General features: G+C 44.9%; 1 long non-coding RNA gene across 1 annotated transcript in view; it reads left to right on the top strand.

Annotated features, from left to right (window-relative positions):
* Positions 1-246: 246 nt before the first annotated feature.
* LOC149869123 (uncharacterized) overlaps positions 247-13,966 on the top strand; it is a 32,839-nt gene continuing 19,119 nt past the window's right edge. Inside the window, exons 1-2 of the long non-coding RNA XR_016441076.1 lie at positions 247-313; positions 7,575-7,661. This is a non-coding gene — a long non-coding RNA (uncharacterized LOC149869123). The remainder of the gene's footprint in view (positions 314-7,574; positions 7,662-13,966) is intronic.

Raw genomic sequence — 13,966 nt, 5'->3', positions numbered from 1 at the left:
AGAATAATTAGCATATAGTAAACTGCCTCTACTTATATGGCAAGAGTTGTAGCACTGCTGTATAAAACTCAAATTATTCTGTATTTAAGTGTTTCACTCTCATGAAAAAACCTAATGGATACCACAGGTAGCATCAGATATGGTGTATTCAGTATCTCACAAGTTATGTACCACAGTGCTCTCTATTGTCAGAAACCTTAAAGTAAGTGGGAGAAGTGCTATTAGTGGGAGGCAGAAATAACTCCTCTGGAAACAACTTAAGCTACAAATATGTGTCCTGCTTCTTGTATTTGTTCCAGTTTACCTGTGGGTGGTATGTATAAAAATGAAAAATAATCTATTGAGTGGCTTTTGGAGTTATGTCCTCTGTATAGTACAATGTTGCAGTGTTTCTTAATGTATCCATTTTTTCATAGCATATCCAGGACTATACTGCACCAGGTGCTCACAGCATAATATTCAACACTGCCTCACAACACCTGTGTTATTATATCATATGTATATTGGTTGCTTTGCAAAACTTAAATTATATTATATCAGGATGGTAATATTTCAGCATGTAACAGTTTATCTTTAGTACAAGAATTTCAGGGAAATATAATAGAAAGCTCAAATAACTCAAATTGTTTTATTGATGTGATCTTTTTTTCTTCCAAAAAAAAAAGTAACTGAAAGCATTTCCCAGGAGGTATGATTTTGTATTAATATTGTTGTTTCCCAATCCAAATGGGTATAATGGGGATGGAATGTGATTGTACCAGAAAATCAGTCAAATAGTGAAATGTATGTATTTATTCATACTGTCTACAAAGTGTCAGTCACAATAGTTTCTGAGTGCATTTCAGTATGATGAACTGATAGTATCCTATGATCTACCAGTCTTTCAAGATATTTTTGGAATTCAAATTCAAATGTGTCATTCAAATCTAGCGAGAAAATAAGTTCCCTTCTCTGATTTTTTAGATTTCTAATTACATCTTGCTACTGCGGAGTTTGTTTTTGGAAACCAAAGTCCATGACATGTCATCTGTAAATATTTAGAATACTCCAGTTTGACTATCAGAATTCAAATAGTTTGGGTAACTAACACGTGTGTAACTCCAACCTTATTCCTGAAGCTTGCAATCTTGCCATCTGGACCTCTGTGTCTTTCGCAAGCTTCCTTTGAAGATTGTTAGTATGACATCATGACATCATGGGCTAATTTTATATGCATTCTGAAACTATAATGACTCTAATTTTAAACTTTCTGATGTCAATATAAAGCCTCCAAAGGTTTTATGTATTTAATGATTCAGTAATAGAGCAATATATATATAGTTATTATAGTCATATGTTCTTCCCCAAACTTTGCTTGGTTAAACACCAGATGGATGAAACAGCTGGACAAATCATCCCTTCCTTATTCTTTCTTCATTTATTCTTAGACTTTTGAGTTCAGGTTCACTTATGTGTTATTCCAGTTAAGGAGTTAAGAAATCTCTATGGCCATTCATTTCATTATAACACACTTTTCCCTGACTCTAGCTTGGAGATTTCACTTCACATTGGCTTTTCAACATAAATTAAATATTTCACCCAGTCTTTGATGTAACATCAATACCTCTGATACCTTTATTCATTTTCTATTAAGTATGTTCATTAGTCAACATTTTCTAGTATATTTAGAAATGTTACCATGACACTTCACGATTATGGTCTTAGAGCAAGGGTCCTTCTTCTTAAAATGACCCATCTCTCCTCAAGGGTCTGTGTGAATTTGACATTACTATTCTTCAAGTAAAAATTTCCTGAACCTTGGGATCAGTTGCTTTTTGCATATAATTCTGATTTCCAATCAAAGGATTTAGTTATTACTAGGCCTGGGCAAAGTGGCTAGTAATTGCTTCGGATTTGGATTTGGCCGATTTGGAGGACAATGAATCAGATTCAGCCACATCTGATTCAGGGGAGCAGGCAGGGGATGGGGCCTGGCAGGGGTCCCCTCATGTTTTCCTCCCCCCTCCTCCAGCCCCAATTCCCCCACCCCCTACTTACCAGCTCTGAGTCTAGCTCCAGCTCCCTGCTGCAGCAATCAGGGACTGCCTGTATCATCATAGCTCTCCAAATCTTTTCTGAATTGATTCGGAGAGCTTCGAATTAATACAGACCTTGTTATTGGTCCCCTGATTCAATTTGGATTTGGAGATTTGGCCACCAAATCAGGCCAAATCATCTCCAAATTGAATCAGCACCTGAAGCTTCCCACAGCCTTAGTTATTACTATAATCCCACAATGAAATACATTTAAAACATCTCTCACCAGATGAGCTATTTCTTTTAAGAGCAGAACTGAGTTCAGTTTATCCTTGTTTCAAATTTTATCCTTTAAAGATGCATTCTGGCACTCTCACTTGTGTAAACAAAGTAAACTCAGTTGTGAAGAGGGGGACAATATAGAGAAATCTCTGTGCTCTGTACTGGAGAAACTAAGAATGAGACAAGACCTCATGTGGTGTTCCTAATTAAGGAAAAGAGGGAAGAAGTTGTAGTGGCACAGTAGTGGTAGCGTTCATTGTTGTGAGCATTCCTTGAGATCTTCCAGGCAAGAAAAGAAAAAGACATTTGGGTAACAAGCTCTAGGAAACAGTTATTAAATGTATGATGTAAACGTTGGAGACATGTCTAGAGCTATGGAGAAGGCTGAAAGAAAGATACACACTTTATGAAGTATCTCTAGAAATGGGAAAATCCAGCATTTTGAGTAGTCAGCCCCGTGATGCTTTAGGGTGCTTGGCCAGTAACTGAGAAAAGACATGCTACTTACAGTGCCACCTAGACAGGTATTGAAAAACAACTATGAATCAGAAGTGTTTAGAGCAGAGGTGGGAGGCCACATGAGTGGTACAGGGCTGGTTTGTAGATTTCATAGATTCATAGACATTAGGGCTGGAAGGGACCTTGGGAGATCATCGAGTCCAGCCCCCTGCCCAAAGGGCAGGAAGTCAGCTGGGGTCATAGGATCGCAGCAAGATAAGCATCCAATTTACTCTTGAAGGTGTTCAATGTAGGTGCTTGAACCACCTCCGCTGGCAGACTGTTCCAGACCTTGGGGGCTCGGACAGTAAAGAAATTCTTCCTTATGTCCAGCCTGAAACGGTCTTGCAGGAGTTTGTGACCGTTCGACCTCGTCATCCCTTGGGGTGCTCTGGTGAACAGATGTTCCCCCAGATCCTGGTGGTCACCCCTGATAAACTTATAGGTGGCCATCAGATCACCCCTGAGCCTGCACTTTTCCAGGCTAAAGAGTCCCATGGCTCTCAGCCTGTCATCATAAGATCTGTTTTCCTGACCTCTGATCATGCGTGTGGCTCTCCTCTGGACTCTCTCAAGCTTCTCCACATCCTTTTTGAATTGTGGAGCCCAAAACTGGACGCAGTACTCCAGCTGCGGCCTGACCAAGGCCGAGTACAAGGGGAGAATGACGTCCCGGGATTTGCTCGAGAAGCATCTATGGATGCATGCCAGCATTTTGGTCACTTTACTAGCCGCAGCATCGCATGCAGGCTCATGTTCATCTTGTGGTCAATGATGACCCCCAAGTCTTTTTCTTCTGTAGTGCTAACCAACGTAGCACTGCCGAGCCTATAAGGGTGCTGCAGGTTTTTCCTCCCAAGGTGGAGAACCTTGCATTTTTCGGTGTTAAACACCATGAGGTTCTCGTCTGCCCATTTGCTGAGCCTGTCCAGGTCAGCCTGGATCACCCGCCTATCTTCTGGCGTGGATGCTTTGCCCCAAAGTTTGGTGTCATCGGCGAACTTGGCCAGTCCACTCCTGACTCCAATGTCCACATCGTTAATGAAGATGTTGAACAGTATGGGTCCCAGGACAGAGCCTTGAGGGACCCCACTGGTCACAGGGAACCACGATGAGTGACTGCCATCAATCACAACCCTCTGGGTCCGACCACGAAGCCAATTTCCCAGCCAGCGGATCGTGGTGGAGCCAAGGCCACAACTGGGCAGTTTGGCCAAGAGGTGATCATGGGATACCAGATCAAAAGCTTTTTTGAAGTCAAGATATATGACATCAATCTCTTCTCCCTTGTCCAGGTGATAGGTCACCTGGTCATAGAAGGAAATGAGATTGGTCAAACAAGACCTACCCGCAACAAACCCGTGCTGGCTGTCCCTTAGAATGTTAGCCTGGGCCAGTCCCTCAAGGATGGCCTCCTTAATAAACTTTTCTAAGATCTTCCCCAGGATAGAAGTCAGGCTAATGGGCCTGTAGTTCGCCGGATCCACTCTCCTCCCTTTCTTGAAGATCGGCACCACATTGGCCTTCTTCCAGTCTTCGGGCACTACACCAGAGCGCCAGGAGTTTTCAAAGATCCGTGCCAGGGGCTGGGCTATGACGCTCGCCAGCTCCTTGAGTACCCTGGGGTGCAGGTTGTCAGGGCCAGCTGACTTGAAGGTATCCAGCTTCTCAAGGTGTTCCTTCACGAGGTCAGCATTGATGGAGGGTAGGGGATCCCCCTCACCCAGATTTCCCTGTCCCATAGCAGGCATGGGCATCCCGTGTGACTGATGAAAGACTGATGCAAAGTACCTATTTAATAGGTTGGCTTTTTCCTGGGCGTCAGTTGTCAGTTGCCCCATCTGGTTTAGCAGGGGTCCAACATTGCCCTTGCTTTTCCTCCGGCTCCCCACATATCTGAAAAAGGACTTTTTGTTGTCCTTGATGCTTGAAGCTAGTTGGAGTTCAGTTGCAGCCTTGGCTTTCCTGGTTTGGTCCCTGCAGGACCGGACCAGCGCGGAGTAATCCTCCTTGGAGGTGAATCCCGTCCTCCATCCTTTGTAGGCTTTCCTTTTTAGCCACAGTAGGTCCGCTAGGTCTCTGGAGAGCCAGGGGGGCTGCTGTGCCTTCTTGCTGCCTTTCCTCCGTGTTGGAATAGATTTAGCTTGTACACTGAGGATCGCTTCCTTGAGAAGCAACCACTCTTCTTGAACTCCCGGGGTCATGGTCTCTGAGGGCCTGACCGACTAGCCTCTTGAGCTTGTCAAAGTCGGCTTTTCTGAAGTCAAGGACTTCTGTGTTGCTGACTGACTTGCCAGCTTTACGGCGGATGGTGAAGGTGATCAGCTCGTGGTCGCTGTCACCCAACTTCCCATCAATCACTAGGTCGCCGATTAGGTCGTCCCCCGTAGCCAGTACCAGGTCAAGCAGCGCTTTGCCTCTCGTTGGCCCATAGACTTCTTGAGTCAGGTAGAGGTCATCCACACACGAGAGAAAGCTTTGCGCCTGCTCAGATTTAGCTGAGTGATCTTCCCACGAGATGTCCGGGTAATTGAAGTCACCCATGACAACCAAGGTCCTGGAGCAAGCGGCCTCAGTCAGTTCCCGGGAGAACTCCTGGTCAAGCTCGGGACTTTGAGTGGGAGGTCTGTAGTAGACTCCCACCGTTGTGTCCCCTGTGCCGAATTCCCCACGAATTTTTACCCAGAGGGTCTCTAGCTGTCCATGCCGGTAGACTGTATTGGACACAGACTGGCCCTGAATTCCAGATCCAGTGGGTGCCCTGGTGTGGCTGGAGTGGGCAATGCATGCAGTGTGGTCGTCTTCCTCATGCAGCAGGCACTCTGCCACTCCAGGAAGCATGCTGGAGCAGTGACCACCTGCAGCACAACCCCAAAGTGATAGAACAGCCACCATGTGCAACACAACCTCAGAGCAGCACACAACCACTCTGCCCATCCAGGGCTGTGCTGCATGCAGCAGCTGCTCAGCCACTCTGGGACACGAGTTGAAGGAGCCACCATTTGTGGCATGCAGGGCAATCCAACATGCCCTGCAGGATTGTGTGTTATTCTGCATCTCATGAGCAGCATGAAGAGCCATAAGACATGGCTCTGTGGGCCAGATCTGGCCCATATATTATGTCTCTGACATCCCTAATTTAGAGTGTTTGGCATCAAGAATGCATTATGTTCATTTATGCCCCAAAGGAGAATACTTTTTTGCTTTAAGCAGTAAAATCAGCCAACTACCCAAAAGCAAGGGAAATCCAAGGCAGACCATACATACTAATGCTGCACTGTCTGAGCCACTGCTACACGTTCAGCTCATGTCATATATTAGGGAACCAAGGCACCTACAGCTGTGGTTGTATGAATTTACCAAGTGACACAGAAATGGCATCTATAAGTTCTGGAGAAAGCACCAGAGCATCTGTTTTAGTCAGTAGTCTGCTTTGAGCCTCCACCAGACTTTGTAATAACAAGTGTCTATGAACAAGTGGACAGGGAATAAAAGGAAAGTGGAAACATAATCTCTTTACCCCAATATTCATATGAGGACTATTCCTCCAATGTTTACATCATCCATTTAATAACTCCATAAATGGGTTCAAGTGAAAACAACCCCCCCCCCCGAGCAATGGTACAGTAATTTGTTTCTTTTTTTGGAACCAGAACCTTTACAGCCTTAATTTCTACATAGTTTTTTAGGTAGGGGCTTAAGGTAGTGGCAATAAGGTAGCTGTAGCAGGGCACTAAGGTGTCTGCTACTTGTGGAGCAAGAGATATAACACCCAGGTGCAGGTTGCTAGGGTAACCAGAGGGAGCTAATGACCCACACCTGCCTGATCAGCATACCAGAAGGGGCAGGGCCTGGCTTCTGAATAGATCACAGGCTGGAGGCCAGCAGGCAGTCCCCTGCTGGCAGCCAAGGAAGAAAGAGTTCTGTTTCAGTGAGGAAAGAAAAGAGGCCTGAATGCATGAGCAGTTCAACTGGTGAGAGTCGGAGAACACTTGGGGTGGCTTAAATGTTGTTATAGCTGAGCAGCTTGAGCTTATTATAGCCTGGGGACTTGTGTTTTATTTGCCGTTAGACCACTGGCTTCAGTGAGGCTATAAGGGGATGGAGGAGACCTCATAGGGGATGCATGGTAGAGTGAGGACCCCAGCTGCAGCGCGGGGGGGGCAGCGACTGTGACACCGCAGCGTGGGGGGGCAGCCACAGAAACACCCAATATAGAACAAGCTAGTGTACAACAGGAAACCATGGCCAAAAAAGATGGAAAGGCAGCCTCCCTATAATACATATATAACATCAAAGATGTGGTGGGTGAGAATGGAGGATGCCCTTTAGGCAACTTGGCATGGTAAAGGGGCCATGATGGGGGAGGACGGTGACTCCTAAGAAGCCATCCTGTTACAGTAGCTCTTAGCTCTCTTATGGCCCTTGTTTTCCTGTGTGTGGAAGGACTTGACCTCCCCTCACACTGCCCAACCTAAGTTAAAGCAGCCAGGATGTAACTTGCACCAGTGGGGTTGGTCCCAGGCTCAGTATTGCCACAGCACACCACTCTTCAGCAGGCCCACTCCTACCCTAAGTACCCTGGATGGGCCTGAAGCAGATGGCAAAGATCATTGCCTGCACTATGCCATTGAGTGATTCTTTCCTGGCCTATTAAGGCTGCTCTCAATCCTTCTTTTGTCACACTAGCATGGCACATTAAAAATGGAGCTGAGCCAAGAAGAGGATATATATGCCTTGTTACTTATACGGAAATGATTAACCTGAATCTCTCTCAGTTTTTGAAAACCACTAGAGATACCATGGAACTGCTGGAAGCAATCTGGAGCCCATCAAAAGCTGTGGTGCTACTGAATTCATTGGAGGTACTCAGTCATTTCATTTTTGAATAGCATTTTTCCTGCATTTTTACTGTTTGCTCTTCACTTGCACTTCACTACAATCAAGCACTGGTAATTAGCCACTTACTAGAGGCTTTTATGTGTTAGAATAATACATTTTGTAATGAGGCGAAAAGATTGTCAGTACGAGCTGTAAGGACATCTGAGAATTCTTCATTTTTCCTTGGTGTTTGATAGGTAAGGTTTAAAAATGACTCCATTTATTAGGGCTAGTGGCAGACTAGGTTCATGCTCTCTTTCTAATAGATTCTCCCTTTCTTTGTGCCACTATACCATGTTTCTGATCTCAGCACAAAGTGTTTTTATCAGCCTAGTAGGAATAATATCAGGCCTAGCACTGAAGTAACCAAGTTTATAGAGAGACTTTCAAAGGATTTTTTCCTTTGTGAACCAGCATAAATGTAGAATTGTTGTCACTCATAGGTTGAAAAGGATCCAAAAAATAACCAAAGCTTTGATATCTTTTAAAATATCTGAAGCATTTTTGAAGGATTTTTTAATGTATTCATTATGAAATGCCAATGTATTTTTAATATGAGGAGCTCACCTGGAACTTTATCCACAAAATAAATAAATAAATAAATCTCTCACTCTAAGATATGCATGAAAGTTTGCTGAGGAGATTTTGATATTCATTTCTAAAGGGCGGTATGCTGGGCAGTATACCCATTTATAAAGCTCCTGTTGACCTCCAGATGGGTGTCAGTAGCAATTAAGCTTGCAGGCAGAGTCAATTATATACATCAGAGTCTTCTCATATTCACATACAGGAAAACTCCCTTACACTGCCTCTCATTAAACTGCTGCTAGAAGCAGCAAGTGCTCAGTCGTGGAAACTAACTGAAGTTGCTTAAATGCAGCCCACACTAATCATGTCCATAAAACATATGGCCCACATGGCACAAACATACTGATGAGAACCTACCGCAAAGATAGGTTAGTACAGCCTATCTAAATAAGATGAAATGCTCATTGTGCTCGGACTCCCTCAGTGCTGACTCTCTTTTTCAACTCAAATACATTTCACATTCCTCTTCACTTCCACAACTGAGCAGTGTCTTCATTTCCCATTCCCAGTGATTCCTGTTTCTTTACCACCCTCTCTCTTAAGCCATCACATGTGACCAGTGTGGCTCTGCCCTCTATGACAGCCACATACCTCATCTCCATATAAATTTTTGGAGGGTCCCAGGACAATGACAAAACACCTGGTTCTAGTTGCAAGAGAGGGCTAATTAGGACATAGATCCTTTATGGGGAGGGTCTGGAAGATACACACATACTAAGCAGTGCTAGGCTGTGGAGTCACCATGGCTCGAAATGATGTTGACTCTGCTGGGGCCCAACACAATGAACTATATAGTAAATCATGAATATTTTGGCCCTGGAGGAATATCATGCATAATTTGTACTATGCATAAGTATACAAAAGTGGTACTCAAAAGTGTGTTTATGGAATACCTGTACTGAAATTTGTGGCAGTTTGCAACAAGTCAAAATGATTAATTTTAGATGAACTAAGTCTGTGTGTAGGCCTCCAATTTGCATGCAAATTACTATGGATATGTTTATTTCAAAGTCAGTGTGCTTTTGGTCTCTTGTGTTTCAAATTAACACAAAGCATCTCCTAATCCCCACCCCTCTGCTTTCTCCTCAGTTTCTGCCTTCCTCTGCTCCTTCCAACCTTAGTCACACATATCATGGAAGGGGCAGAGATTGTGGAGAGTGGGGGGAGGGGCAGAAACTGTGGGGAGCTGGGGGTGGCAGAGGGGCCAGTGGGGGTGGGGCAGGAGGTCTACAGGGGGAAGAAGTTGGGGGGGCAGCTGAGGGCAAGGGGGCCATGTGACCCCCCCCTGCAGCCTGATGCCCTCTAGCAGTACTGGGCCCTCTAGTGGCCATGTGGCTCCTGCCCCACTCTAGCTCCTCAGAATACCTTTCTCTTTTCCCTGCCATGCCTTGATTATAGGAGGGAAACTGCCCCAGGTCCCAGAATGATCCCTCATCTGTTTGTTTTGTTTTTGTTTTGGCTAGAGGGTCCCTTCCATGCCCAGTAGGGCTTGAGGGACAGAAGTGGGGTTTAAGTGGAGGTCTTCTTGGCCCCATCCATGCTCCAGGGGCACCAGTTGCCTTACATGGCCTCCTTCTGCCCCTACAGCCATGCCCATGCCTTGCAGATGGTACCTTAAGATGTCCACCAGGGCCCTGGTCGATCTGTCACTCTCCAGTCAACTCACCAGGCCCTTGGCCTGGCAAGACTCTCTCTTTGCTCTGGGTACCTGACCCTCCATGCTAACCCCTCATATTAAGCCCTCTCTAACTCCAGCTTTCTGTTCCCTGGCCCCTGGCCATCGCACAATGGCTGTGGTCCTTTCCCAACCTTCAGCATCCTAGGCCTATAACTCCAAGCTGGGGTGCTTCCACTAAACTAATCCCAGGCCCAGACTCCCTGACCCATGGCTAGGCTTTCAGCTTCTAAGTGCCCCATAAGGCACCCCCAAATGGTCTCCAGACCTCCTCTGTAGCCACAAGCTGGTCCTCAAGTTCTTACTCTGAATATAAATACAACATAAAGTAAGCAAGCTGCCTTGCAACCTAAAAATCTTCCCTAATCTGGGCCAATGTTCCCACAAATCCTACCTCCCGAGGAGGCCTGTCAGCTTGGCTGTCTTGGGTGGCTTGGGGGCCTTCCGGGCTGTCTCCTGATCCCTTCCTGTAGGGCCAGATTGACCTACTGTCTGGTCTCAGTGGTCTTATGTGCATCCCAAAGCCCTATGCTTCCTATCAGTTAGCCCTCCAGTCACATACACAGGGGTTTCCATTTTGGTCTGATGACCTGCCTGTCTTTCTCTGCTGCAGCTTAGCTAATCTACTTGTGACTCTATGCTTCTGGGATGCCTACATGCCTACCCCAGTGTAGCTTACTAATATGCAGCTAGGTCCTGGAATAGTTCCACCCTAAGGGGTAACCCCTATCTGCATGGCTACTAGTCTGCCTGCTTTCTGGCAGCTAGCTTCCTAGCAGATAGCCTGCTCTCTAGCTGCTAGCCCCCACACAACCAGCTTAATGTGCTGCATCATTCCTTAAAGTAACAGGAGCCTCTGGCTTCCTCTTACACTCCCACCCCTACTCCTACTATTTTCCTTGTTGTGGCAGTGGGAGGCGGATGAATTCAAGATAATCCTCTAATAATTAAATTCTATTCATGGGAAAGTATAACTAGTTTATACACTTGTCCATATATAAAAGCTAATTATTGTTGCATCATCTTAAATTTCAGGTCATCTTAGATTTGAGCAAATAGAGTATCTAATTACTGAATCTCTGATGTTTTCCTCTCATAACCTGTAGAGGTCATCTGACTTTTCTGAAGTTCTTTTTAAAAGAATGGACAATGTGAGATGTTTCTCTGTTCAACACAGTAGGATTTACATGAGATTTGGTAGATAATATTTCTGAGCTTTTTCTGGTCTTTCATATGACAGCCTTTGAAATTATTATGATGGGGTCAAGTACTTTAAGGCATCTTTTTCTTCTAGGCCCTTTTTGATTTTTTTTTTTTTTGACTGTCACAACTAATTTAAAGTTGTACTTTTATTCAAGGTTTTATACCTCAAAAGATTTGTTGGGCATCATGCTAGGAAAAAAAAAACTCTGCTGGCACAAGTATTTGACAGAATGAACTAATCTGATGTATCATATATATTTATTCATGTATATTTGTAGGTGCCCATGAAAACTATCAGTGCTGCATTCCAAATAACTGTAGGCTGCACTTAAGAGTGCATGTGCCTAAAGTATATTTCTTCATGAAAATACTTTTGGTGAGGTAGATTTCATGAATATGACCTGCATATAAGACATTGGAAACCCAATCCCAATCAAAATCATCCTGGGAGATTTGTTCTAATATTTTGTGCTACTGAAGTATAACTTCCTGTGATCTCTTGGACTTATATTTATGCTGCTAGAGCTCCCTGTGCACATTTCTAAAGCAGTGGTTCTTAACCTTTTTAGGCTCAGGGCACCCCTCTTTACACTCAAGGCACTTCTCAGAAAATATCAGCTCCTAGTTTTCACTCATTTTTTGATGATGGGAAAATAATGCAGCCATCTTTCTATTTGAAAGGACTCAGAAAGACCACAACAGGTTAGAGTTGTTTAACATTATATATATCCAGACACAGGCATTATACATAAACCAGCCTAAGTGACCAGATATTGATCTAAACCTGTAACTTTACAGTATTCAGCACCAATAGACTGGTCTAAAATTGCAGACCCAGCCTAAGATAAACCTGGTTCGGTGTTCAGTCGAATCTAATTGATTTAGGTTAGGGTGGTGAATTGATCTTCTGTACAAGATCCCCTATTGATTCAAGTTAAATCATTGTCCTTCACTCTCCCAGCCTCCTTCACAGTACCTGACTGCAACTTTCCATCACAGGGAAGTGCACTAGCATTCAACCAGTGCTTGGCTGCCCTGGCTGAGTGCACAGCAGGCCCCAACCCTGAGCTCTCCCAGATCCGAGTCAGTTCAGACCCTCTCTCCAACCATGCCTCCTGCCTCCAGCCATCTGTCAGCTACAGGTAGGCAGTGGGGTGGGGGAGAAGGGAGACATGTATGTCCCCCATATGAGTCCCAAGACCTGGTTACCCATGTCCCTGTGCTGTGCCCCCACACCCTATCTTGAAGCACCCCATGGTGTACACACACACCTGACACTGAGCCCAGGAGAACCCCTACGCTCAGGCCCAGGCCCATGGAGCCCAACTCTGGCTCCCACACACCCAGCCAGGGAACCCCATGGAACCTGACTCTGGCTTCCACATACCACATCTCAATGGCTAGAGCTAGGCACCCTGCCACCCAGACCAACCATAGCATGAACCCCGTCTTTCCCTCCCAACTCCTGAGCAGGAGCTAGTGCAGGCAGTTCACCTCTGATGGATTGGGGTGATGGGACAGAACATAAGGACTCAGCCTGCATGGAGGCAAACCTGTGACTTCTATGGCTTGGCCACTGCTGGCAGATACCTAGACCATGGACACCTTGGGTGCTGCAAGGCTTTCTTTGGCCAGTTACAGGGAGTACTGGAGGAGAGGGGTTGTGAGGGCATGTTTGCCTATGCCCGGTAGGCAATCAGGGGTTGCCTGGGCACTTGGGCACACTTGGCAGTGTTTGGCAGGCCAGGGACACCATGGGACATACTGGGAGGCATGCAGGAGTACCCCCAACCTGGAGGCATCATTCAGTGCAGGCAGCCTTTGCACCCACACCCCATTCCCACTCCAATGGGTGAACATGAATACTACTTGCTACAACATGAAGTGGCTAGGCCACTTACAGAAAATCATGTAATTTAGATTGTTCAAAATGCATGGTATGGGATCATCTGTACTATTATGAACTCTTATCTAAAATCATTGGGTTTATCTTGTGCATCATATTTGCACATCTAACATATGTACAGTATTTACCTATACTATGAAGATGCTTTTTGCTCTAAGAACTCACATGCAAAGTTGTGTAGGCAAAGGTCCCTACAAGTGCTGAAAGGCCCAGTCTCAATGGAAAGAATGAGATTTAAAGGGAGAAGTCGGAGTAAGCAGGAAAGCTATATTAATGAAATCTCTTTCTTATGAGGAAGCCAAGTGGAAAGCTGAAGAGACCGAAAAACCAAGAAGCAGACTGCAACTACCATTCCAGCTACAGAGTAGCAATGTGCCTGACAGATGATACTATCCCACATGAAACAGAGTTGCTTTTCTTTCACACCTCTTTTTCCAAATCTCTTCTCAGCCAAAGTAGATAACACTCCAGCTGAGAAGAACTGATTTGTTAAGAGACTCTGAGCTAGGAAAGGGGATTTTTACATAAAGAATTCTTGGCAGAAACATCTTGTTTCCCAAGAGGTACGTTAAGCCTGGACTCAAGGTTGAATCGGGGGGGCAGTTGAGTAAAATAAAGATGTGGCAAAGACAGAAAAAGAAGAAAGAAGATAGACTCCAGAAAGAATTTAGTATGAGCTATGTGCTGAAATGTGTTTTTAATCCAGACTGCCATTCTAGTGAGTCTTGTAAGCAAATGTTGAAGCAATGACATATGATATTTATTAGAGTCCTGATCCTACAAACACACACTCATAGGTTGTATGTGTAAGTACATCCATTTTCCTCACTAAACTATTAATGTACATAACATTAAAAGTATTTAATTGCAGGGCTAAGGGTTGGGACAGAACATTGCAATTTTTATGCTTTTACCAT

This window comes from Crocodylus siamensis, chromosome 3 (genome assembly GCF_052110815.1).
Source record: "Crocodylus siamensis isolate JL-2025a chromosome 3, ASM5211081v1, whole genome shotgun sequence".
Classification (NCBI taxonomy): domain Eukaryota; kingdom Metazoa; phylum Chordata; order Crocodylia; family Crocodylidae; genus Crocodylus; species Crocodylus siamensis.
Note: the sequence above shows the minus strand (reverse complement) of the source record. Positions and strands in the feature narration are given on the sequence as shown.